Genomic DNA, 24,772 nt, shown 5'->3' on the forward strand with positions numbered 1-24,772 from the left:
ATGTAGACATCTTGATATCCCAAAGCTTTCCAGTTGATCTTCCTCCCCTTATTTTGCTGCTGGTGCTGTGGCTGGTAAACAGCTCCATGGTTAGGCAGAGCCCTGGGAAGCTGCTCTGCCCCCACTCCCCCAGGACACTCGCTGGAGGGGAGGATAAACAAGCCAGCAGCACATTTTATTTCCATTGAAAACCTGTTAAGAGTGCAAGGCCACATCTAGTTTGGGGCTTTGCATTTTCTAGGCAGGCTGTACTGTTTTTACAGAGTCATGTATCAGCAGGCTGGGTAGTCTATATCAAGAAGGCACATAGTTTTTAATATGTAAATAGGAAGGGATGGTGTTTCATCTTTATTCCAATGTACCCAGGGTGGCAATAACGCTTTTTAAATCCCTGTGAAACAGATTGTATATGGCAAAATTAATGTCTCAACTCTCCAAGTATTTTCTCTAAAATATTTGAATTTTTGGGTTTATTATGCCGCTTGTTTAAAATAGCGAACGATATCAGCCGTGCATTCAAAGCTTAATTGGTGGAACACAGATTTATCCTAATTTAAAACAGTCACTTAAAAACAGTTTTGTATGTATGTATACATGGGCACAACTTTTCGTACAGTTGTCTGTTTTGGAGCGGTCTCTTAGGCACTGATGTACAAGTTGAACCTGTTTTCTTTTGTGCAACATGGCTTTGAGAAATCATTAGTTAAAACAGAGTTCTGTAGTTCCACTGCAGTCAGTAAACAGCCTGACATGAGTCGTGCGCGAGATGATTGAAGTTCTGCCTTTGATCAGGCTTTGATTGTGCCAAATATAATCCTGAGGTGTGTGTGTATCTGTGTATGTGTGTGTATATATGCGTTGGGGAAAGCTGCTTTAAAGGGATTTTGCCAAGTGGCAGAATAACGTGTCCATCAGTGATTGCCGTGGCAGGACGGCGATGGAAGAGCAGCAGTGGAACCGTGTCACCCACCCCAGGCAGGGCGTGGGGATCTGGAGATGCTTTGGGTCGTTTTCCTCTTTTTTCAGTCACATTTGTCGTTCCTCTTTGTTTCCTCAGCCCCTTTCTGACTTGTCGGGCTCCTTGCTATCATTTCATGAGGACTTTTCCTCTGCCACCCGTTTTCTCCTTTCGACTGGGCTCTGTTCTGGTGCCCATCTGGTGGCAGTGGGGTGTTTTGCAGCTCACTGTGATGGCTTGGGGGGTTTTGCTGCACCCATGAAGGTCAGGCACAGGTAACCCGGCCAGATCCAAGCAGCAATTCCTGACTCGCTCCGGTGGAGCACGGGAATTTTAGATATTTTCTGGTTTGCAGCCACCTGCCTTTTTCCCCCACTGCACCTCTTCTCATTGCCCTGAGCACATGGTGATGCATCAGCTGCCTGTCAGGTGGGTCCTGCCCATCGTACGAAGCTCCCTCGTACCCAGGCAGCCCTTGGCGTGGGGTGGCACTTGCAGCCTGTGCCCCCCAGGCACTGCTGGGTGTGATGCACTGAGCTGTTCCTTAGGTCACAGCCTCAACTCTTGACAGCTCTTCAGTGCATCAAGGGCTGCAGCCTGTTTTGCAGTTTGATGTATGAAACAATGCTCTCAGTTCCTTCAGAAGCCCCGGGAGCAGCCGGACCCTGGGTGGAGATGCAGAAAGAAGGCTGGGAGCATCAGTGGAAGGTGAGGGACCTCATGCTGATGAGATGAAGTCCACAGTGATTTGCCAGATTGTCTGAGCTGTGTGCCTCTGCCTTTGAGATTTAAATAGTGAAATATTAAAACTTGTCTTTCAAATCTGTTCAATATTACGAAGATTAATTTTTGTTGGGGGCAGATTAATAGGTTTCCTATTCTGATTAATACAGTGATAATAAAAACGTTGTGATTGCTGGAATTAATGAAGCCCAGATTCCTGTTTCAGGGTTTGATTGACTTTGTACTTCAGTTATGCTAAAGCTGCTGCATCTCATTGCCCCTTATTGAGCTGTAGCCCTCGAGGAATCTGTGTGAGAGCAGGGCAGCACAGGTCTGTGTTGGAGGTCCCATCAAATAGCCTTTTGGGGGAGAAGGTTTGCCAAGGAGTGATCAAGAGTTTTACTCATGTTGCAGCATTATTAGAGTTTCTGTGTCTTTAACCCAGCACGCTATTTTTGTGAAAGTTGTAGAAGAGGAGTGGCCAACTCAAATGTGTGGGCACATCATTAAAAGCTTCAATTTGTCAATGCCAGATCGAACTCGAGTGTGTGGGTAGATCATTAAAGGCTTCAGTTTATCAGAACCGATCTATAATCTGTTCCTCTCCCTCCTCCACCCTTCCCCTCAGCAGTACGCGTCATTTCCACAGGTTCTCCAGCACCGAGGTCCGTGGAAGTGCCTGAGCTGCCTCTGTGCCCCCAGGCCGTGCTGGGCTCCCTTCTTGGCAGGCAGCCTCTGTGCTGGGCTCAGCCTGGAGCTGCCAGTGAGCCAGCTGGCTCTTGGAGACAGCTGATCAAATGGGTTTGGAGGCCTCCAGTGGTGCAAGCCCCAGAGTTAATGCCGTGAGAACTCATGTCTTTGGGAGCTCTCTGCTCCCATTAATCCGAGGGATTCAAAAGATGCAGGTGGGGCTGGGCACAGAAAGTACATGGTGATCATGTAAGCTTTGTTCCCTTGGGAAACCTGGCTGAAGAAATGTTTGGTGGGGTATTATGGTGAGGTCAGTTTTTGATGGTGCAAGAAACATCCAGTTTTCCAGGTTCACTGTCGGAGTTCAGGCCTGATCTGTCTACCCACTCCCAGTACTATTTCTTGTTCCTTGTGTAGAAGCTCTCCCGGCTTTCAAATCTCCTTGTGGGCAAAACAATGCCAAGGTATTGCTTATGCTTGAGGAGGGATATGAAGGTGAAGTGTGATCTGGAGGGGGGGACGGTGCTTCTGTGCATTGTAGCCCTCATCCACCACAGAACAAATACATTATTTGGATAATTTTGCTTTAAAAGTCTCGAACATGAACTCTTTTGGCAGGCATTAGCCAAAGTGAGCCTCAATTCCTCATCTTCTAAACGAGGCTAATGGTACTTTTCTTGCTCTGCAGACGTATCACGTATAAAGATCACTAAGCAGTTGAGTACTGTGGTGCAGCAGGTCAGCTGGAGAAATGCTGCCCCAACATATGTAGATGCAGCTTTTTGCTCGGCTACAAACCCATCTGCATATCTGTCATCAAGCACAGCAATAAAGCAAGGCTTGGATATGTGTTTCTGACACTGCTCCATTGCTTCTCTCAAGTGCTCTGCTCCTCATGAATAAAATAAAACTGATACAAGATGCAGGTCATTTTTGGTTTGCAGGTGTTCCAGAGTCTCCAAGAAAGAAGTCATGTTTAGCATAAATGCTGTTTAAAAACCCCTTTTGGATCTATTTTTATTGTGTAGCACAGTTTTGTAATAGGGTCACATAATCCCTATATTTAGATTTCTGAACTCTTGTGATCTTTGAGCCGTTGCATTGCATTCAGTGAAGAACGAGAGAAAGCCCCAGGGCCAGAGAAGTACCTGAATTTTGTCTTACAAAATTTCATGCAGTTGTTGCTAAGACAGAAACTTCCAGATGTTCCTCAGGAAGGCAGCACTGGGCTGCCAAAATAATAAACTCTGTGGTATTAATTTGGAGATGGCAGTACTTGCCCCTGTCGGAGTGCTGGTAGATGTGGGAAGGCTGGGAACAGCCTTGTGGATGCTATGGAGGGAGATAGTCAGGGAATGAAGGAGTCAGAAGCACCACTTGATTTTTGCTTTCATGTTTTTTTTCTCGCTCCACTCCTTCAGGACAGTTTTTTCCGTTGCAAAGTTTGTTTTCTCCACTGGGGTTTATTGCTGCAGATCCTGCTGTGTAGTGGTCCAGGGAGCACAGGCTCTTCGGTGTTGGTGCATCCATTGGGAATGAGTGCCCTTCCCCAGACTGGGCAGGCACCAGACCTGCTGTTTAAATCACGGGTGTGATGCAGAACAGCCCCTGGAACACCTGTGGTTGTACATCTGAGTACGAGCTGTTACTCAGTGCAGATACTTTATCAGTGGAAATATTATACATCTTATTTTAAAGCACCCTTATTAGTAAAATGGATGTTTCATTTGTGCAGGGAGCAGCTTCCTCTGAGCTAAGCTTAAGCTCAATCTGTGTTACTAATAGCTGGGGAAAAAAAATACTAATTGGTATTTCTTAACTGATGTTTGCAAATTTTGCCTTTCCACCCTGAACATCAAATAGTTTTTATATGTGTTTTTCCTTATCTCAGAGGAAAGATTAATGCTAACAAGAGATTCTACATTTTGTTAAGGCTTTATCAGGATGCTGTGAGTGAAGACAGAGAGTAAATAGTTCAGAAATTCAGAGAGTGTTATATTTTGATAATGCAAAGTAGGTTAAAGTATCTGGATTTTGTGCTCAGTGCAGTGTTTTTGAGCAGAATCTGGATTTGGATGGTGACACATTTTGGTATTTAGAAGGAACATAAGCTCGCCTGTCGGAGGAGCACGTTGCAAATGTGAAATAAGCATGTCTCTAAAAACCTTTCTTAATATTGTAAGTTTTGGCTTTATTTAAAGCCAAATAAAGTCTGCTGTGTGATAGTGTTTGATACATAGACATGCTCCTGTAATGCTCCCCCCACCTCCAGGGTTTATAACCACCTTTTATTTTCAAAGGAAAATGATAGGCTTTGATATGATTCTAGCTGAGTGAAGTTTAAAAACATCTTTTTTTTGTCTTTCAGTCTCCTGAGAAGGTTTTTTCTGAGTGACTTCAGCATCCAGACACATTTGCCATGAGAAGGGTTTCGATCCTTGCCTGTATTTGCCCTGAGTCATGAATGGATATGTGTGATGCCGGCAAGTAAAACTGGTGAGTCGCCAAACCTGAGTTTGCAGTAACTCTCACTCATTCTTTCTTACAAACTCTCTTTCCCTCACTCTTTTTTCCCCTTTTAAATATGGTGGGGGTTTGGGTTTAGTTTTTGTGCTGTCTGTGTTTAAAAGCAAGTCACCAAAATAACCTTCATTGTCATGAAATAGCAGGGATACCAAATATTGTCAATACAGAAAAAATATTCCCTTCCTTCCTTTCTTCTCTTCATCCCTTCAAATCCTATGAACTGTGAGGCCTGAAACTGAAGCCATGCAGATAGACAGGGTCTAAACATGCTTATGTGGGCAATGCATGTCATGATTAAATATGAACATGGAGAGGTCCCTTTGCCATCTCGTGTCACATGATGGACTCTCAGAGGAGCCATTGCCAACAAATAATTAGCTCCACTGTTTGCTGCACTTGCATCCCAGTGACAAAATGGTGTCACTGGTACACAGGAGAGCTGTCTTACGTGCTTCAGCCTGGCCTTGGAGGCTCCTCCAGCCTGGAGGAACACAGGGACCAAGCCTCCAATACCCAATTTTGGTGAAGCTTGAGAGGGTGGTATGGGGCAGCCCCTTCTCTGCTAATTGCCAGTTTTCATTTCGCAGTGGGACTATCAGCTGAGAAGCCTCTCGGTCCCTTTTGTGCCATGTGAGTGGTGGTTGTGTCTTTCCCAGCTGTCCCCACCCCCCTGCAACCTGGCATGTGGAGCCTTCCATGCCCTCTCCTCTCACCTGCCTGCTCCTGAGCCCCTTAGAAACTGGGGTGAGAGGAGGGGCAATATTAGTTTAGGAAAACAAGAATCATCTGGCTGTACAGCAAAATTGGAAGGTCTAAGTAAGAAATCTTTCAAACCCAGGAAATCTGCATAATTAAATTGTGTAGGAATTGGGAGCACAAATTGTTTTTTAAAATGAGATTTCTATTATATATTTAATATCTTTCTGTGTGTTGGAAAATGCATTTCAATTCAAAGATTATAAAACCTGAGAAATTCACACTTCAGTGAATTGTGACTTCTTTTTTTTTTTTTTTTTTTTAAGTTCCCTTTTTTTTCTTTTTTTTCCAGAGGTAGCATAATTACCATGTAATTTAGCAAAGATTATAATAGCTGTTCAGTTTTTACCGACTGGTGTAGTAAACAGTTGAATAAACCCATATGGCAGCTCAAAGTGTGCATGCAGGAGAGGGATTCTTACCATTTCCTTCATGTCTGAATTACCAACCTCACTGATACGACTGAGATCCCCAAACAGGGACCATTCCAGACTTCTCCCATCACGCAAAAATTTCTCACTGCTCTGTCGCACGTGAATCAATTGATTTTAATCACAGTGGTTAGGTAATTAATTATTTCTTTGTGCCTATGAAGTATGCATGGGAAATGTGGGGTTATATGCAAGGTACATGCCTCGATTTAAAGTACTCTGCATTTGCTTAATGCCTCTTTAATAAGTGTAAATAATGCCTGGGGTGTGAATCCTACCATCCAAGTGCTGTTAAAGACCAAGGCCCCTCTAAGGCTGGCACAGGAGAAGTGTGGCATCACTGGGTACTGTCATAGCCCCATGGCACTGCCTGTAATGACACTTTGTGTCTGGTCTCAGTGCTGGCAAATGGAAGGGCTGGGGGGTTTTGAAGCATCCTCTTAAAATACCTGGTTGAGTTATGGAGTTATGAAGCTGTAGCCAACCAGCATCTGGAGAAAAGACAAAGTGTTCGAGTAGTGTGCCCTCTGGATACCTTCACTGTTAAAAAAATAGAAGCAATGAGAAGAAGAATTGTTAAGTCTCTCCAAATGCTGGCTTGAACAAAGAAAAAGACTCGTGCTGTTCCTTCTAAAATTCACTTACTTCCAGTTATCTTAAAATTTTCATGTCACATAATAGCTTTAAAATACCTTCTGAGTGCATTAGACTCTCTCTAGCTGCTTAGAAAATACTGCAAAATAATAATAGGAAATGACCAAGCGTTGAGCATTCCCACTGGAAAGGAGCAGTTGGCCCAAACTGGTGCTTGTGTTCATCTTAACCCTGATGTACGACCAGCCCTCCACCATAATTCTATCAAGAGATGGTAAGTTGCCTAGCAATGTGCTGACTGCAGAGGGTACGTGTCGAGCTAATTCAGTTTTTGTTCTCGTTTTCCTTGAGAGTTCAGCTTAAAGGAGTGATCCTTTCTCCAGCTGCAGCAAGAGCCACTTCTCAGCAGTCTCTCTTGTTCCCCACTCAAGTGTCCCTGGTGATGTCAGGAATTCATTCACCACCGTGTGCGTTTCAAAAGTTTCCAGCTTATTGAGTAACCAAATGTGGTTTCTGCTGATTGTGTTGACTGAATACGTAGGGCCCTTCGAAGAGGCAAGGGTTTTATTTAAAGCAGAGCGTTTAGTTGTATACCATTTTATGGCAGGCAAAGGTCATCTAGGGTAAGCAGCCAGAACAGTGAATTGCCTCATTGCAGCACCTCGGAAAATGAGACAGAAAGATACGGTAAAAGGTTTTAACAAATTGCTCGTAGTTACACATTTTCGAAGTCGAGGAACTGGTGCTGTGTACGTTTTTAAATTGGAGATAACCAAGCTTGTACCATAAATTGAGTTGAGAACAGAACAAATCAAAATAATGGGGTGGTACTAAAAAAGCTGGTGGTGCAGTGAGCTGGTGGCGCGGCGTGTGCCGGCGGGGCTCGGCGCTCTTGGGAACCTGCTGTGTCCCTGCATGGCCAGAGGTGTTTCCACCAGAACTGTGGGGTCCTTTGTGTGTGAGGGTGCCCTGATTCTACCTCAGGCCTCTCCTCTGGCTCCTGATTCCCCAGAGGGCTGTATCTGCCCATGATGCTTCTTGCAGTAGCCAGGGAGCAAGAGCTAAAGGGGCTTGTCCACAGCTGTGGGGCAGGAGTGGGTTCCCTCACTCAGTGGGATGGGGGGAGTAGGGAGAGCTCCAGGAGCCAAGCCCAGCATCCCCCTGGCAGAGCTGCTTGTTGGGAGAGGTGGCAGCAGCCTGGAGATGCCACTTCTGTCTTTGCAGGATCCCCTTTGCTCCTTAAAGCATCAGTGGCTACTGAAAGACTTTGTTTTCCTGAAACTTTTCTGTCCGTGGAACTTTCTCTGTGGTGGGGGGAGGAGAGAAGAAGTAATTTTAACAATTTAATAAACTACATAATGTAAGTTTTATAAGCTGGTGTGAATGCTCCTAAGTATTTTGGTCTTTTTTCATAACACAATGAACCTAATATTGGTAAAAATACAGATCTTAGCTGCCACCATAAAGAGAGGCTAGATTTAATAAACAGTTATGAATGTTGGCAGCTGCCTATCAGATTGTATAACATCGGCTATAGCACATGAAGACAGTGTCAACTTACATTTTATCTCAGAAGTATTTTCAAAGCATTTATTTTGCTTTCTCTTGAGTCCTTAACCTAATTCAAGTTATATAATTGGCGGAATATTTTTCCACACCGCTAATTGGCTGGGTGCCAGCGTGGAAACCATTGTATGACTTGATGATGATCAGGAATTAACATGACATTTGCGTGGTGGTAATGGAATACATTAGTAATGTAATTCATGACTGTAAGAAAGAGACCATCATCTCCCACCTCTGATCAGCAGGAGGGGCTGGGAGGATGATGAAATGCTCCCAGCAGGCACCTCACAGCAGTGGCTGGCCAATCTCGATGTCAAATTTAGTTTTAAATTCTTCAGACAAAGCTGTAATGCTTACCAATTAATTACTACAAATGTCAATTAAAAATCTACCAAATAATGCAGTAAGATTAAATTTCAATTAAAAAAATTACATTTAACAAGGAAGATACAACATTATTTTAATGAATTCTGCTGAAGGTGACAGTTTATCTAGATATATTTATACCGTGTAGGTGGATCTAAATTCATTGGATGATGTTAACCATGTTACTCCATGTACATATTAGTTTTGAAAATTATTTCTACTTTGGCTATGTCCTGAACATCCTGGGGCATCGGGAGCCTTTCTTGTCACCAGGAGAGAGGGGGATTTCACGCCTTCTCAGTAAAAAAATCTTGTCACACCTAAATTGAAGGCGTTATTGCAGACCTCTATCCTGACCAAATTTGCAATTAGTTTTCGTTGCTTTATATTTAGAAAAAAACATAGAGAATTTTTGTTGTGGTAGTAGTAGAACAAGCCCTGACTTTTCTATGTTTATGATTTCTTGGGACAGTTTTTCAAGTAATCTGTTTTATCATACAAATAATATCCATTATTCCAATCAATCATGTAACAGGAAAAAGTTTGCTGTGTGAACGTGATGAACTTTATGTCCTGAGCGGAGATTTTATCTTCAAAGCTTCATCCTGGCTGGGTAGAAGTTGTGAAAGCATGATTAAAATGACCTAGTTGATACTTGAGATGCTTTAAGGTATATTTTGAACCAGGAGTGGCGCAGCAGAGATGTCACACGGTGTGTGAAGTTGTGAGTCTGCACAAACTGCTTGTGTACGACAAACTCTTGTTCACCACCTGTACCTCTTTGGATGGAGAATGTTAACAGTGCATAGTAGGGATTGTGGCTGGAATTCTGTGTTGCAGCAGCTCTTCTTATTGAACAGGACAGCTGTTGGAGATGGAGGTGCTGGTGCTTTGGGAAGGTGTGAGAGCCTGTGCGCACTGGTGGGGCATGGGGGCAGAGCTGGGGTGAAAAGTGGCTACCTTGGTATTAAAGCTCTTGGGAGCCAAGGCCTCTGAATGTGATCTGAAGAATAATTTCTCAGCTTCCTTGAATTTTCTTTCCCCCACAAGATTTTATTATGTTTTCACACCACCATGTCTAGGTAAGAAGGAAGAAACTGATTTTGTGTGTCAAGCGAGCACGGAAGGAAGTCCCTCTCAGGGACCAGAGGCTCCTTTTCCTTGGCTGGAGCTGTTGAATTTCAGCAGGTTTTAACTTAGAATAAAATATAAAATAATACAACGCACAGGCAGAAAATGGGAAAAGCCAAACAACTGTTCCTGGCAGGTTAAAGTAATGATTTGCTCTTTACCAGACAGGCTGTGCAGGTGCCTTGGATGCTGCTCGTGCTTTGCCCCTTGGTGGGTGAATGCAGCGGGCATGGCCTGTGTCTCACTGCTGCAATTCAGGCACCACTGGGTATTGGTGACAGCTTTACAGGATCATTCCTGCTTCGTGCTATTATCTGATAAAACTATCACCAGCAGGAGATGGGAGACAGCCTTTTTTTCCCATAAGGGCCTCAGAAATGAATGCTGTAGAAGTGCAAGAGCAGCGGAAACGTTTTCTCACCAGCCCTCACAGACGGCAAGGTGATGGAGAGAAAGGTAGAGCAAGGCAGAATCATTTCCTCACCAGAAGCCAGAAAGCTTTAAACAAGGAGGCAGAAAGGGAAGAGTGGGAGCACATAACATCTTTCTGCCAGGGGATAATGGCGTGAGGAGCTTGTGGGTTTGGGGCACCCACTGCTCAGACAATTAGGTGGCAGCTGGAATTCCTGCTCTTAAAAACCCATCTTTCCAGGGGCTTTCAGCTCTACATGGGACCAGTTATTTTCTGATTTGAGCTATGGGAGGAAGCTCTTGCTCTGGTTGTTGTTTGAGAACTGTCTGTGGTATGGAGCACCTTCTGTATCCCAGATTCTGCTCCACTGGGGTGTCCCGTGTAGAACTCATGCCCATCCCAACCACTCATGGTGTCTGGTTTTCTCATTGGGGTGTCCCACATGAAACTAATACCCATACCAAGCACTCAGGGTGGTGTCAGGTCTTCCCCGGAGTTCCCAAAGGTGAAGATTTCTGCCTTTGCTAGGGAAATGGCTTTTCCCTTTCTGTAAGAGTTGGCCAAACATCTGGAAGGAAAAGTGTCTTTGACTTTGGGGGAAATATTTTTATCTCTTTGGGTTGTTTTTTTTCCCCCCACCTTGCTCTAGGGTTATTTCAGCTATATTGCATTGAGGAAACACTGAGCTGGGGGAGGAAACTTAAATAAGCTGCCCTCATATTGCCAGTTTATTCTGAGCTTTCATCCACTGATTTGCATGCCATCTGAAATAAAAATAGCCAGACTTCAGTAGTTTGTTTACCTTTGCTGGTACCACTGTGGGGTGACCTGAGGAGATGTAAAAACTGTTCTTGCTCTGACATTTGCATGAGCTGTGAGGTGGGGTGAGAGGAGACAGACGCTGCACAAAGTGAAAAGGCAACAGGGTTTATTAAGTCTTTGTCGTACTGTGGTTTATAATATTTAGACAACAGCAAATATCTCCAGGGAGGGCTTATGAAATGAGAGACTAGAGAAAGCTCTACGAGCTGATGGCAGATCCTGTCCTTGTCAGGTGGCTGTGGAGTGGTGGGATGTTGGCTGTGGGGAGGGGGCTGTGAGGGTCACACGTAGGGGAGTCCTGGAGAGCTGCTTTGGGAGGAGGATGTGGACTTAAAGTACCTGTGTTGGACAAAGTCTTTATACTGTCATCATGGTAATGCTCCTGGGGGAAACAGCCTGAAATACTCTTTGTCTTCATTAATACTTCTTCCCAGCAGAGCCTTAAGAGATCATCCTCACGTTCAGATATACAAGGAAACCGAATATAGAGTTGTTTGTCATGAAAATCCCATTTATATACAGCGGCTGTAAAATCCCAGATGCTGAGCGGAGAGGGAGGCTGCTCTGTCATCAGCCAGTCGAGGGGAGAGTTGACTATAAAACCAAGCTGTAATTCCCTCTTGACAAGGGTGTGGTGGTTGTGTCTTCAAACAACTTCAAGAGCCTGCCCTGCCAAGCCTTTATGGATTTTGTTCTCACAAACGGGGCAATAGATTTTTCTGAGCAAGGAGATAGATATAGATATAGACACATATGAAAGGAAGACCTTTGCTCTAGGAAAATATCCATCATTGCTTTTTAAAGTGTGGTTCAGGACTTGAGTGCAGAGAGTCTGAAGTGTTTGGGGTCCTTTTGCTGCAAAGGAGGTGCTTTGGGCCTGGGACTGCTCTTGGCACCTTTCAAGCATTCAATATCCCCTTGACTCCAGGGCAGCAGGATGTGACCCCCACAGAAAGACAGATGGCATCTGGGAGCTTGATGCTTATTGTTTTCAGCAGAGCTCTACTGGAACCAATAAAGTTGCTGCCACCACTGCTCGGAGCAAAAGTGACTACAGCTGAACAAGAGACACAAAATTATCAATTAAAAAAGACATCGCCAAGCCCATTATTTTACTGTTGAAAAAACATCGTGCTTCCCAGTCTTTTTTTTCCCCACATGGAGTGAATCTTTGGGATATTAATGATTCACTGTCATGTTTGTTTAACATATTTTTTAGACAATGCCTTTTTAGGGTCAAAGCCTGAAGTTTTTCTCCATGTGTTTCTGCTAGAGAAAACTCCCAGTGTCTCCGTGGGGCCTCTTCCAAAATAAGTGAAGACTAATTTTTCTCAACTTAATTGGGAATTTCATCTGAATAAACAGAGAAAGGCCCAGGCTTTGTTTTTATAAAGTACCATAAAATGGTGTCCTGCTGAACAGTTAAGTGCTGCTGGTGGGCTGGCTCTTACCCATGAATTTGGTGCACAGAGCCCTCCACAGTGGCTCATTTCCCACGTAGACCACCATTACCCCATGGTCTCCTGCCTTCCTTCCCAGTCCCTTGCTTTGCCTGGACCACTGCAGGCACTGGGACACAGCTCAGCGAGCTAAAGACAGTGTCATTTTCAGAGATTTGGCCTTAACCTGAAATTTCCGTGTTTTTGCGGGTTTAAGTCAAACCTTAATACTACTTCAGCATAATGTTTTTGTGGTTTAATGTTCTTACAGTTTTTTACAGTGTTTCTTTTAAATTCTGTCACTGAAGTGTATGAGAGTTGACAAGTGTAAATATGTAGTTAGACAATTTCAAAAGTGTATTATTTACTGATCGACCATAATGGCTCCAAAGGAGCCATTATACTCAATCATATCATGTCACTCTGTGGCACTTATTATGATGGTAATATGGATATGCATATTATTTTTTTTTAAAGCATGAGAAGCGTTATTGTGCATGTGTAAAAGCTGTTTTTAATTGTCAGTAATGCTCTGAGCTTTTTTTAATACCAAGAATTTAAACCACCTATGGCTACCAGCCTGCAGATTGTGGAAGCAAAAATCCATGTCTATAGGAGGATGTAAAAAGCCATGCTTGATATTCACAGCAATGTGACCGTGTGCATTTCCTTAATACGGCTCTTTTATAGCTTTATTAGATCTGAGGGCAACCTAGAACCCTAACCTGAGAGACTGGCAGGTAAAAGCTTTCCATTTTATCTCTGCAGTTTTCATCTGCTCCTGTAAGCTCTTTCCCTTACTTCCTAATTGTGTTTGCAACATTAGCAAATGGCTGGTCTGAAAAATACCACGCAGTGCAAGTCACGTTAATTCAGGGACTTTTTTTTTTTTTTTTTTTTTTTTTTTAAGGTGTCACAGAAGATGTCTTTTTGTAGCACTGGGGTAGAGAAAGAAGGAGAGAAGGCAGAATGAGAGCAGAATGTGAACATTGAACCATGTAAAATAAAAGAAAGAGACAAGCAGAGAGCTGGGAGGGCTAAATATGCTTCATCCTTTCAGTAGAGCTGGTTTCAGTTGAGAAAGAGGTAAGAGAGTGTAAGCAGGAGCTTGCTTGCTGGAAATGTCGTTTGTGGAGAAGATGGGAGGAGAATTTGAGTTTTAATGACTAGAGGTGAGGAGCTAAGGTGCGAATTTGGCATGGCGTACGACAAATCGATCGAGGAGCAATAATTAGAGAGAGGAGGAGGAATCAGAAGTGTTTCTTAACTTAGAAACAAGGATGTGACTGGCTGCTGGCTGTTGCTACTTGGAGGCAGGTAAAAAAGAAAGGAATCTGTTGGGCAAAGTCCTCACTGCAAGAAGGCACAGTGAAGGTAAAATCCAGTTTGTGGTTGTGGAAGAGAGATGTGGAAAATGAAAACCCGGTGTTGACCAAGAGGTCTCCATTGTCCAGCAAGGCAATGGCTCATCTGTGGGAGCTGCAGGACTGGTCTGGGGCTGAGTCCTGGGAGAACCTCCTATTGGGAATGCATTTTGCTTCAAATATGGAAGATTAACCATAAGATGCTGGAACAAGCCAAATTTGAGTTGTTCAGGAGCAGAAGGACACATACATGTAATTTTTCAGATCTTAACTGATAACAGATTTCTTTGCAAGAGTTTTTAAATTAATAAAAGTAACAAGTTTTTTTTTAGCTAATTCTGCACTAATTCTAATTCCTCTCTCTTCTGAAACTGTAATAAAACCACTTGTCCTTTTTATACTCTTGAAATATTGAACAAGAAACATAAAAGCAAGTAAATGTGCTCTTACTGTTTCTGTCCTTGACCTACATAAAAAGGTGTATAGTCAGGCTCAGCACTGAGTCTTGTATTTGTGAAAAGTCAAGGGCAAGTTAAAGTAAATAATTTCTTTTGAAATATTTCTTGTTTAGAAAAGTTACTTATTGAAGTCTAGTGACCCAAAATATGAAATATCGGTGCTATTTCTGCTGGGATCACTAGTTTAATATTCTGAATAAATATTATAACTGCTGGCTTGTATAAGAGGATGGAATTTATGAAGCTGCAGTGCATTTGTACACACACATGCACTAGCACACAACACTTGTTGATGATTCAGAGAAGGAGTAGAGTAATTCAGCTCTTGGACTGCCTCACGTGTGATTGGCTTCCTTTCTGGGGGACTTATTTTAGGGAAAAATCAATGTCAACTGAAAAACATTCCATTCTGAAAAGACAAAAATTCCCCTACTTGTGAAAATGTGTCTTGGCAGCTGATTTAACTTATGATACAAGATTTAACACTTTTCACTAAACATGAATTTTTTACCATGGCAACAGCTACGTTACGGGCCACATGTTGGAGACTTGCATGTTGTTGCAGAAACTTGTAGCTCGCCACATTTAGCCCAGTCCTCGTTTCCACCGGCAGAAGGAGCCCACTCCTGCAGCTGTCCTGGGCACAGATCTCCTGGCGGGGCCCGTGGGCAGTCCTGCCTGCCCCCAGCAAGGTGGTTGCTCTGTCAGGGGTGACGTGTAGGCAAAACACCTGACGGCAGAGTAACCCAATAAAACCCATGTCCTCACCTCCAGTTTGCCTTTCCAGCGGCGGGGTTGGAAGAGCTTTGTAAGAGTCTCGCTTCCCCAGAGTCTCTTTTCTCTCCCCTGCATCCTTCCTTGTCACCCATCACGTGCGGGCAGCTCAGACCCGCTTTGCCACGTGCAGGAACAGTTCTGCCGTGTCCCCCGGCCCGGCTGCTCTTGGCTGTGTCCCCCCTGCTACTGGCTCAGCTCCTTGTCACCTCTCATTGTGGTGATGTGGTGAAGTAGCTTTGCGGGCGACGTTAATTGAGTCATGTTCATCGGGGACTCAATAAAAGCGTGACGGCCGGGACGGAGCCCTGGCAGGTGGGAGCCCCGGCTGACAAGTGGGATGCGTGGCTAGGGCTGTGCCGGTGCCCCAGAGGCGATGGGATGGATCTTCTGCAGCTTCAGAGTTCGTGGCTTTGGAGCTGTGACAAGAGCAGGCCAAGGAGAGTGAAGTAAAAGATGGCTTCGGATGGTTTAAGTTGATTCTCCCCTCCGAAACAGAACTAGATAATCATTAAGTAAAACTGTAAATCCTATGCTACGAAGGACGAGGTGTGAAACAATAAGAGGATTTAAGTTTATAGGTAATTGCAAACATATGCAGGTATCTTGAGTAGGAACAGTTTTATTTCATTTTACAAGTTAGGAAGAGTATAAATTCTCTTGTTTTAGGACAAAGCTAGCAACGGGTTAGGCGGAAACCCCTTTTTCCAGAGGTGGAAACTCTCAATTGAGGTGTTTCTTGTACCTTTCTCTGAAGTGTCTGGTCTTGGCCATTGTTAAGGAATGCCCTTTTAATTTCATTTTAAACACCCCAATTAATTGAAACCAGCTACATGAAGCAGAATCTGAACATGGTGGGGATGCTCATCCCTCGCTGTCAGCCCTGGGCTGTGGTGGCACAGTGGAGGGTGTCCTCTGCCCACCCAGTGCTGCTGGTCCAGCTGCTCTTGGCTGTAGGGCTGGTTTAAATCTTGGCCTTTGCTTGGTGTGAATTTGGCCAAGCGGTGCCGATCCAGAACTCCAATAATTTGCTTCTCTTTTTAGCGTCGTGTCTTTCAAAGGTGTTACATTTGTTTCCATTTTTGCGTTAAATTAAAATTAAATGGTTTTGCTTTGTAGATGTATTAGTGTACAAATATAGCTATTTTTAGATTCTTTTAGCCCATGTCTATGTGACTAAGAAAAAAGCAGTAGAGTAGGGGCCTCTAATTTTTGTTTTACTTGAATCAAACACCCTATTGGGATTTCAATTATAAGTGAATGTTACACTTGTTTGTTACTAAGGTGACTACAGTGTCAAGGTTATGTGGATGTTGTAGTATTATAAATGCAGAGATAATGCAAAAAAGAAAAATAGTTGTGTTGGCTAAAATCATCTTATTCCTATAGCATAAAGTTGCACACTGTCCTACATTTCAATTCTTGTTCTATTAAATTACCTGTTTAATAATTTGAAGCCAGCGTTATTTTTATATTATACTGCAAATGTGTGACTGTGAGGTTATTTTTAAGATATATTTATTAAGGGAATGAATACAATAAGACAAGTCATTGCAGCCCACATACAGTTCCTTGACTTCTCATTTTATGATGTTTCAATTGCATATGATTACCGAATATAAGTTTTAACTTTTATGGGGGTTCATTAGAGATGCAGCTGTGTAGAGAGAAATTCAATAGAATTTGATTTTTTTTTTTTCTTTTAAGCTCTAAAAGTGTAGTGAGATGGAGCAACTTGATGGAGCATAATTTCAAACTTCCTGCTTTGAGCTTGGATGCAGTTTTGGGCTTAGCTGGGCTGCAAGTGGAAATTTGCTGATGATGGGGAGAGGAAGGGCACTATCACGAGAGCTGTGTGTTTGGGGTGTGGTAGACCAGAGCATCTCAAACCAAAGGCATTTGCCTTTTTATCTGGTTGGGACACAGAGAAGAGCTGATGTCCTTGGTTGGAGCCAAGACTAGCATGAAATGCTTTTTGCTCCTGTGTGAATCAACGTTCTGGTGGAGAAATATAGTTTCAGTGAGTCCAAGGTGTTCTCTTCTAATAGAGAATCTCTGTAAAATGAACTCCCCAAAAGCCAATACTGAAAGCCAATATTCTCAGCAAGTGCTGAGAAAACAACTTTTGGGGCACATTTAAAGGAACAGATGTAGTAAATGAGTAAATTTACCCTGTGGTTAGATGCTGCAGTGCTTTGTGTGAATACTAAACAGGAACATATCCCACCAAGTACAGTTTTTCCATAATCTATTAGCATAATAGATTTGGGTTTAGTATATGGGAATGTAAATATTTATAATGGAATGATCATGTCTTTTAGTAGAGGGAACCAACCCCCTTGTCAAAAGTTATAGTGACATGAGCTGTTTGGGAACTTATTTCACAATATAGACTGTTTCTTTCCAAACACCAACTTCTCATAGGGTTACAAACCCAGATCCAGAGAAAAGACATCTTTCCCTGGGCATCTGTCATGTACATGGGAGAAAGAATCATGGGTGGCTTGAATGCAAGACTTCAAAAATCTCTTCTCTGGTGATTAAAGCTGCGACTGTGCCTGGTGTCCTTGCTTTTAAGTATTTGCTGCTGATGGCTTCTCCAGGTAGGCACAGGACTTGTGGGGTGGAAAAGCTGGATTTGCCTTGCCTCAGAGCACGAAATATCAGATTATTTTGAGTCTGGTCCTTCGCTGTGGGGAGCGGAGAGGAGGGGAGGGCAGTGGCACTGAGCAGAGTGCGGGTTTGTTCATTTCTTTTTGCCCATAGAACATCATCCCCAGAAAAATAGTATTCCTGGGCTATGCCACCTCCCACAGCAAGGAAAAACAGATGAAAAGCAATGAAGCAAACAATTACATAATGAAAAACAATAAAATGCATTTTCTAATATGTACTACTAGTGACCATATGACTTTATTATAAAAACTAAATGTGATTACATTTCCAAGTGTGATAAACTCCGGGGCAAAACTGAAGAACAGCTCAGAAGAAGAAGACGACTTCTTGTTTAATATAAACCTCAGACTTTGAAGTGACACATAGCAGGGAATAAATGTCCATCATCTATCAAATGAAGTTTGAACGGTTTAGGTCACACTAGACAAACATTTCTCACCCTAAACCCTTCTTTTCATCTTCATTCATCAACAACACCTTAAGCTTGTGCCCCTCTTTTTCTTTTCCACTCTCTCAAAAAACAATAATCTACTTGATGCCTACAAATCACTTCTGGCTGGCACTTGTTAGGCGAGTTATGAGCTGTGGCTGCTGCTGCTCCCATCGGAGCTGCCTCCCGTGCAGGGAGAAGAGGGGGTTGGAAGTTTGGGAAGAGGTGAAGGAGGGGAAAAAAGTGCTGCAGAAATGGTGGTTGTAGACAAGGGAGGTGGTGAGCAGAAAGAGGTGAGTGAGGCAAGAGGAAGGTGTAAATGGTAGGTCCCTTTCTTGAACTGTGCTGTGCAGTTTGTGCCTGGTTCCTCTCGGTGGTTTGTGCTGGGGGCTGCAGAGCTGAGTGGTACAAACCCTGGAGAGGGAATGAATGCATCCTCTGAGGGTGGTGCTGCTGTATGTGTGACCCCCAAACAGCTGGGTCCAGAGCTTTAAAAAGGAAAGGCAAACCACCATGGGCAGGCTGGAGAGGTTTGTTCACTTCTGCAGATCCCTCAAGCTGCCCTGCGCTGCCCTGGTGGGTGCTCAGACCCAGAAGCTCATCTTCAGTTTGCTTTTTCAGTCTCAGGCTAACCTACATCATTGTGCCTTGTGATTTCTTTCTGCCACCTCCTTTGAGGTCTTTAGCTGGGCTGTGCACAAGCTGTTCAAGCCCCATTTTGTGATAGGAAACTACCCCTCTTACACTAATCCTTTTCCAATAACTCCTAATTTTTATCCTTATTCTTTTCCAGTTTTTGGGACACTTCTTGGATTAACTTCCCCACGGTACAGTTTTCCCTCTTTCATTTCTTGCCTGTTCCTTTCTCCCCATTTCTTCTCTTTTCTTTCAAAGATACTTTGCTGGCTCCATCCCCAGCTACCTGAAGTGATTTGTTCAGCAGCTCAGTTCCCTTTTCAAAGGCCACAGACTGTTTGCCTTGTTTTCTGCCTTTCTTCCTTCTTTCTGTCGTTCTGGGAAACACTTTGACAGACGTGGCTTCTTCTCTATCACCAGTTAATGTTAATCTGTATGACTGCAGTGGACATGGATAGCAGCAAAGATCCGTTTGAAGGCAGAATTTTGTGTGGAAATTTCAGTGGGTCTGGCAAGGAGAACTTGTTGGGAAAGCACAGACCAGCTAAGGGAGGGAAGTCAGCATTTTGACTGCAATATATATATATATATATTCCCCACCACCATTTTAGACATTGCTGCATCTTGTTCTAATGTGGGCTCTGGATGATGCCACCATCTGTGGTGATGTGGCCCAGCACTGGGGAGCATGGAGGGCAGGTCTGCCACCCACCCAGCCCATCACTGGCATCTTGGAGTTGCTGTCTCACCTTCAGCACCCCCTCGAGGTATTCTCAAGGGAGCTTTGGGTGTCATTACTCTTTGAAATGTGGCACAGTGATGTAAAATCTTCAGGGTATGGCTGGTGATGGGGTGGGCTTCCCATGCCTTGCTGTGCAGGAGGGACCTCCATGTGCTCGTGAGGGACCAGGAAATCTTCAGCCTCATTAATGAGGACAGGAGGATTCACCCATTTGTGGGAACTGGTCACACACTGTGGAGTATCACGAGGTAAGCCAATTTCCTACCCCAGTGCTTTCTTCTTTTCCACTTCTCTCCTTCACAGTTTGAAAACCATAAATCACTTATTTGAAATATATTTAAAGAGAAGAATATTTTCCCCTGCATTCCCATTTAATGCTTTGTAGCGAGTACAGTTGGGATCATTCATGTGCCAAAGCAAGAGAAATTTTCTTCTTTGATACTGTGTCTTCATTTTAGACAGTTTCCTCTTTTACTCAGTTCTTAGATGATAATTCTGAGTCCTTAGATGCTGCTCATTCTGTCACAAAAAGAAAATGCAAAACAGGATATTTTAATATTAGTAATAATGAATGTTTACATGATTAGCTCAATTACTTTGTTCACTTTGACATTTTGTCATTGTGGACCTGTCTTCCTCTCTCTTTTAAAGTATGTTAGTAGTGATGGCAAGTGCAGGGGTGGGGCTGTGATCCAGGTCGTGCTGAGTGTCTACCAGTAAGGAAGAGAGAGCTTCTCTTCACCTCACAGCACCTTGCCAACATGTCTCCTTGCCCTGTATGCTTAGAGACACTTATTCAAACCTCATTACAAATACATCTTCAATAAAAATAAATATTTTGCCTGTAAAATGAAAATCACACTTTTTCTGTGTGGTGCTCAAGGCCTGTATGAGACTGGGTCATTCACTGGTCTAGAAATTCTCCTTTGTGAATCAACACTGTGTTGTAAGGGCGAGTTATTCATCTGACCTGTAATTGCTCCTGTCTGACACATTTATTTTATAGATTTTGGGTTTATGTAGATAGCAAAAACCCTATTCTGCTCAGATGTTTTTTTGGCCAAAAAGAAAAAGAGTTGTGGAGGTTTTGGTGATACTGGAAAAAAACCTCAGAGGGTTTTTGTTCTTGGTACTTTTTCTCTACAGGAAGAGGCAAGGATAATTGTGTTAACAGCAGGGTGCCACCGAATGATGGAGAAGCTGAAGGAATGGCTTGTTTTCCTGTTATGTCACTGCTTTGGCTTTCTCATTCTTGTTCCTCTGTTTCTTCAGAAAGGCCCTGCAGCCTGCAGATAACAGAAATTAAATTAGTATTGATAAAACATTAGACACTCCTATTAATATTGACAGTCTGTCGATACTGTTGTGCTACTTTTGTAATACGGGATGTTAACGGATAATACTTTAAATAAAAACACACTAATCTTATAATCACTGAACATGTAGTGGGGTCTCGACTCGGCTCACTCCTCTGAGCTCCCCCAGCCTTGCCTGTCAGCCCTGCCTGCAGCTCCACTTCAACCCCCTGAGGGCTGGGCTTGATCCTGTGACCAGGGAGTTGTGGTGGGGAAGAGATGATGGTGGTAGGTTGTGAGGTGGGATTAGTGATGGGAATCTCCCTCCCCATGGTGGGGTTGGTCCTGAAGACCCACATGTCCATTGCACTGAGTTCTGGGTGGGGCTGTGGGTGGATGCAGCCCTGACAGTGGGGTGATCCCAAAACAAAGGAGTTTTAGTCTCGTGGTTGCTCATGGTGTTCAGTGTGGTGCTGCCCACCCTCATTCCGTGTGTCCTCGAGGTTTGGAGCAGGAGGCAGCACAAAGATGACTTCCAAGTTCTGATGCAAGGCAGCAAACCACCAATTCCCTGTTGGACCGTGCCGGCTGAGCGTGCACGGGGTGAGAATACGTGAGGTCAGAGCGCTGCCCTTAATCTGTGGTTCTTGTCCTAATACTTAGCACATGTTTGCAGCTCCACATTTCTTGTGAACTTTTTTCCTTTTAAGTCTATCATGAAAATCACCATGTTCATCAGAGCTCAAGTTATTTGTTAAATGGTCTACAAAATACGCATTAAACAATAATGATTACTTTGGTAAACACAGATGTCTTTGTATTATGCGGTGGGTTTTGTGCGTGAATTTGTACATGTCTGTGAAGCCGAATTTGCCATCTCCCTTGAAAAATGGGAAACATGACCCACGTTAATTGCTCCTCCCTGAGCCCCCCACTCCACCTGCTGTGCTGCTGCAGCCTCCTCATGTAGTGCTGCAATCCACGGGGCACGAGGACGGGCTCGGCCACGAGCAGCTTGGTACTTGCAGACGTGTGCCCGTTGTAGGAGGGAGCAGGCAACAGTCTTAACTTGTGCCTTTTTGTTTTCTAACTCAGAGGATATTTTTAAAAGGGGGAGGGAAAAACCTTTATCTTGCTGAAAACCATCTAGTGATGATCAGTTATTCACCGCATTATTAATGCTTATTTGGACATTGCTTGGACTGCTGGATTAAACATCTTGCCCGTTATGTATTGAGTAAAATGAAATATGTGTCACAACAGCGGTGCTATGATGCTGACAACCGTCCTTGGCTGTGCATCTCATTAGAGAGATGTACATTTTCCTTTGTTGTGTATCTATGAATGACAGAAGTTGACAAACATCTTCTAAGAAGTTGCTGTTGGGAGAAAGTTACATTTGTGGCACAGAAACTGAGACGAAACTGCTTGTTATGAAGGTAAATAATTATTTCCTACACTTGGTGTTTTATAAGTTGTCCTCCTCTGCCACAGTCATTTCGTTTTACTTTGTTACTGCATATACGTTGATGATCTTCCTCTGGATCACCTGGTCTTGGAAGGAAATCCTGGAGGGTTCAAAGTTCAGGTTGTATTAAAACTTGGACTTAAAACAGGATTAAAATCCTTGCATTTCACAGTTTTACAAACTGAATTGATTCTCTGAGTCTAACACATTAACTCCCAGGGGACAGCTGAATTTTTCCATAATGTTTTTTGAGGGCAAAGAGTTATTAACTTGAAACAGGAAAGATACTCAGGAGGAGAACTACCAGGTAGGGGCTTGGCTTGCTGTCAGCTGAACAGCAATGCTGTACTTTAAAACACACATTTTCCAGCTGCACAATATATTTGCATAATTTATCTCAGCCTGCATTTCTGCAGGTTGCTGGCACTGGCCCCATTCAGTGCTTGTCTGACTTCAGGGCAGGAGCAATGACTGCCTGCAGTGACTGTGTGCGTGTGTTCAGGGATCTTTGGGCCATCAGTGGGACAACTGGAGCAATAGTAAGTCAGGATTATTTTTGTAAAAGAATATTAGGAAAAAAAAGATAGTGGAGAATGAAGATGTTCACCATCCTGGCTAAAATGGCCCCTGCCCATTCTTAATGAATCAGAAAAGAAGATGTTGCATATTCAGGTACATTTGCATGACTCCCTGGGTTTCACAGGCGCTGTGCGAGTGCCAAGGCAGAGTCGTGTTGACCCACGGATATTTGAGAACACGGTTGAGAAACCTGTGGGAAGAGGCAAGTGTGGACTTGCAGGAGGGAGAAGAGGCGGGGAGGAAGGAGGATGGAATCCCCTTTTCCCACTGTCCCTCCACCTCTAATTGTGGTCGCACAGCCCTCTGAAAACATCTGTACCTGCTGCAAGGAAACTCTGCTGCCTTTGGGGTCAGCCTGTGGTGTGTGGTTTAGTCGGGTTTTTTTCTTCTCTTTTTTTCATCTAGACCCATTCACCTTTCAGCATCCTGAAGCAGAGAACACAATTTCTGCAAGAAACCATCATTTAGGGAAAAGTCTGTATTCAAAGAGTTCTCGGTTTACACTCACCCTTGTGTCTGAAATTGTTTTACTCCTGTTACAAGTAACACCTAAAATTGCCACTTAACCTTGCAGGCACTTTGTTAAGTCCATATTCTTTGATTGCAGAAGCTGGGGTGGAGTTTCCTTTGGGAATTCAAGGAGTAGGAAGTGTTGTTTGTAGTTTTTTGTTGGGCTTTTTGCTGACTGGTGCTAATGTGTAGGTGGGGATGTGCTGCTGTTTTTGTAATACTTTTATTGTTTATGGAATTGTTAGTTAATTGATGGTAACAATGCCTGGAGCCTGGGAGAGGTATTCTTTTATGTTTGCTCACATCAGAATGAGTAAATAATTTTATAATTTAAAAAGAGATTCAAGATTATTCTCCTGATTTTATTTACCTTGCAGGTTTGCATCTGGGATTTCCAAACCTTGTTATTAAGTTTCCCCAAATTAATTAGTATTATTTCTTACAAAATGACTGAGGAGAAGGATGATTATAGTTTTTTTAGGGTTCAGTAGGATGTAGCTGGACCCAGGAGCTCAGGAGCAGGGGCTGTACATGAACTTGCTCAAACGTAGTTGGTGTGGATGTGGTGAGGTTCAAGTTTCTTTGCCATAACTTCCATGTGAAACCTTGAAGGCAGTAGGGATTCTGATGGATGAAAATGCATCTTGGAACTCTGTTAATTGCTTCACGGTTTACTCAGACTGAAACCTACTTGGTGACTTTGTCTTCCACATTTATCCAATGAAATAAAATTCAAACCAGCCCACAAACTAGAGAATGTTTTTTATTTATGTGCAGTGTAGTTCCATCTGGTCCACGTTAAGGACCCCAAAAATATATGTGATTAGCTTTATAGTTCACTGCTAAAGGTAGCAAAGCTGGCTTTAAACATCTTTCCCATTTTCAGCAAGCGTCTCAAAACATTTGCTGGCATTTCCTGACTATGATTACCAACCAAAGATTTTCCTGGTTGTCTTTTTACTTTCTAAAAGTATGTTGCATAGTTTTCCTGCTTAAAATACCGCTGAAGCCTCTGCTGTTCCCTTTATAACTCTTATGCAAACTATCCATCTCTGTCAAGGCTGGTCAGTCTCAAATCCCAAAGCTCAGTGTTAGGAAACGTCAGGTAACATATACTATTAAAGTAGTAAAATTTACGGCTATTGCCAGCTCTGAGCTCATGCTCAATAAAATGAAATGCCACGCATTAGAAATAATACAAAAGGTGAGCTGTGCTGCCTCACAACAGTTAAGGAGAGGATTTCATGTAGTTGCCAAAAGCCAGCTCAGAAATGCCCATGGAGTGCACAAAGAAGACTTGACATCATCAGCTTGCCCCAGTTTAAATTTTTGGTGTTTGCTAATCAAAGTCCTGTATTTCCACTAACCAAGTGGGTGAAACCTTAGAGAGAAAAGAAGAAAATAAAATGTCTTTTTCTACTGCATT

At 43.3% G+C, this 24,772-nt stretch overlaps 1 protein-coding gene across 1 annotated transcript in view; it reads left to right on the top strand.

Moving 5' to 3' along the window:
* Positions 1 to 4,755: 4,755 nt before the first annotated feature.
* Positions 4,756 to 24,772, top strand: part of FOXP1 (forkhead box P1) — a 338,282-nt gene continuing 318,265 nt past the window's right edge. Inside the window, exon 1 of the mRNA XM_050313031.1 lies at positions 4,756 to 4,867. The gene's annotated coding sequence lies outside the window, so the exon portion shown is untranslated. The remainder of the gene's footprint in view (positions 4,868 to 24,772) is intronic.

Source organism: Myiozetetes cayanensis, unplaced genomic scaffold, assembly GCF_022539395.1.
Source record: "Myiozetetes cayanensis isolate MyiCay16 unplaced genomic scaffold, myiCay2020 scf18, whole genome shotgun sequence".
NCBI lineage: Eukaryota > Metazoa > Chordata > Aves > Passeriformes > Tyrannidae > Myiozetetes > Myiozetetes cayanensis.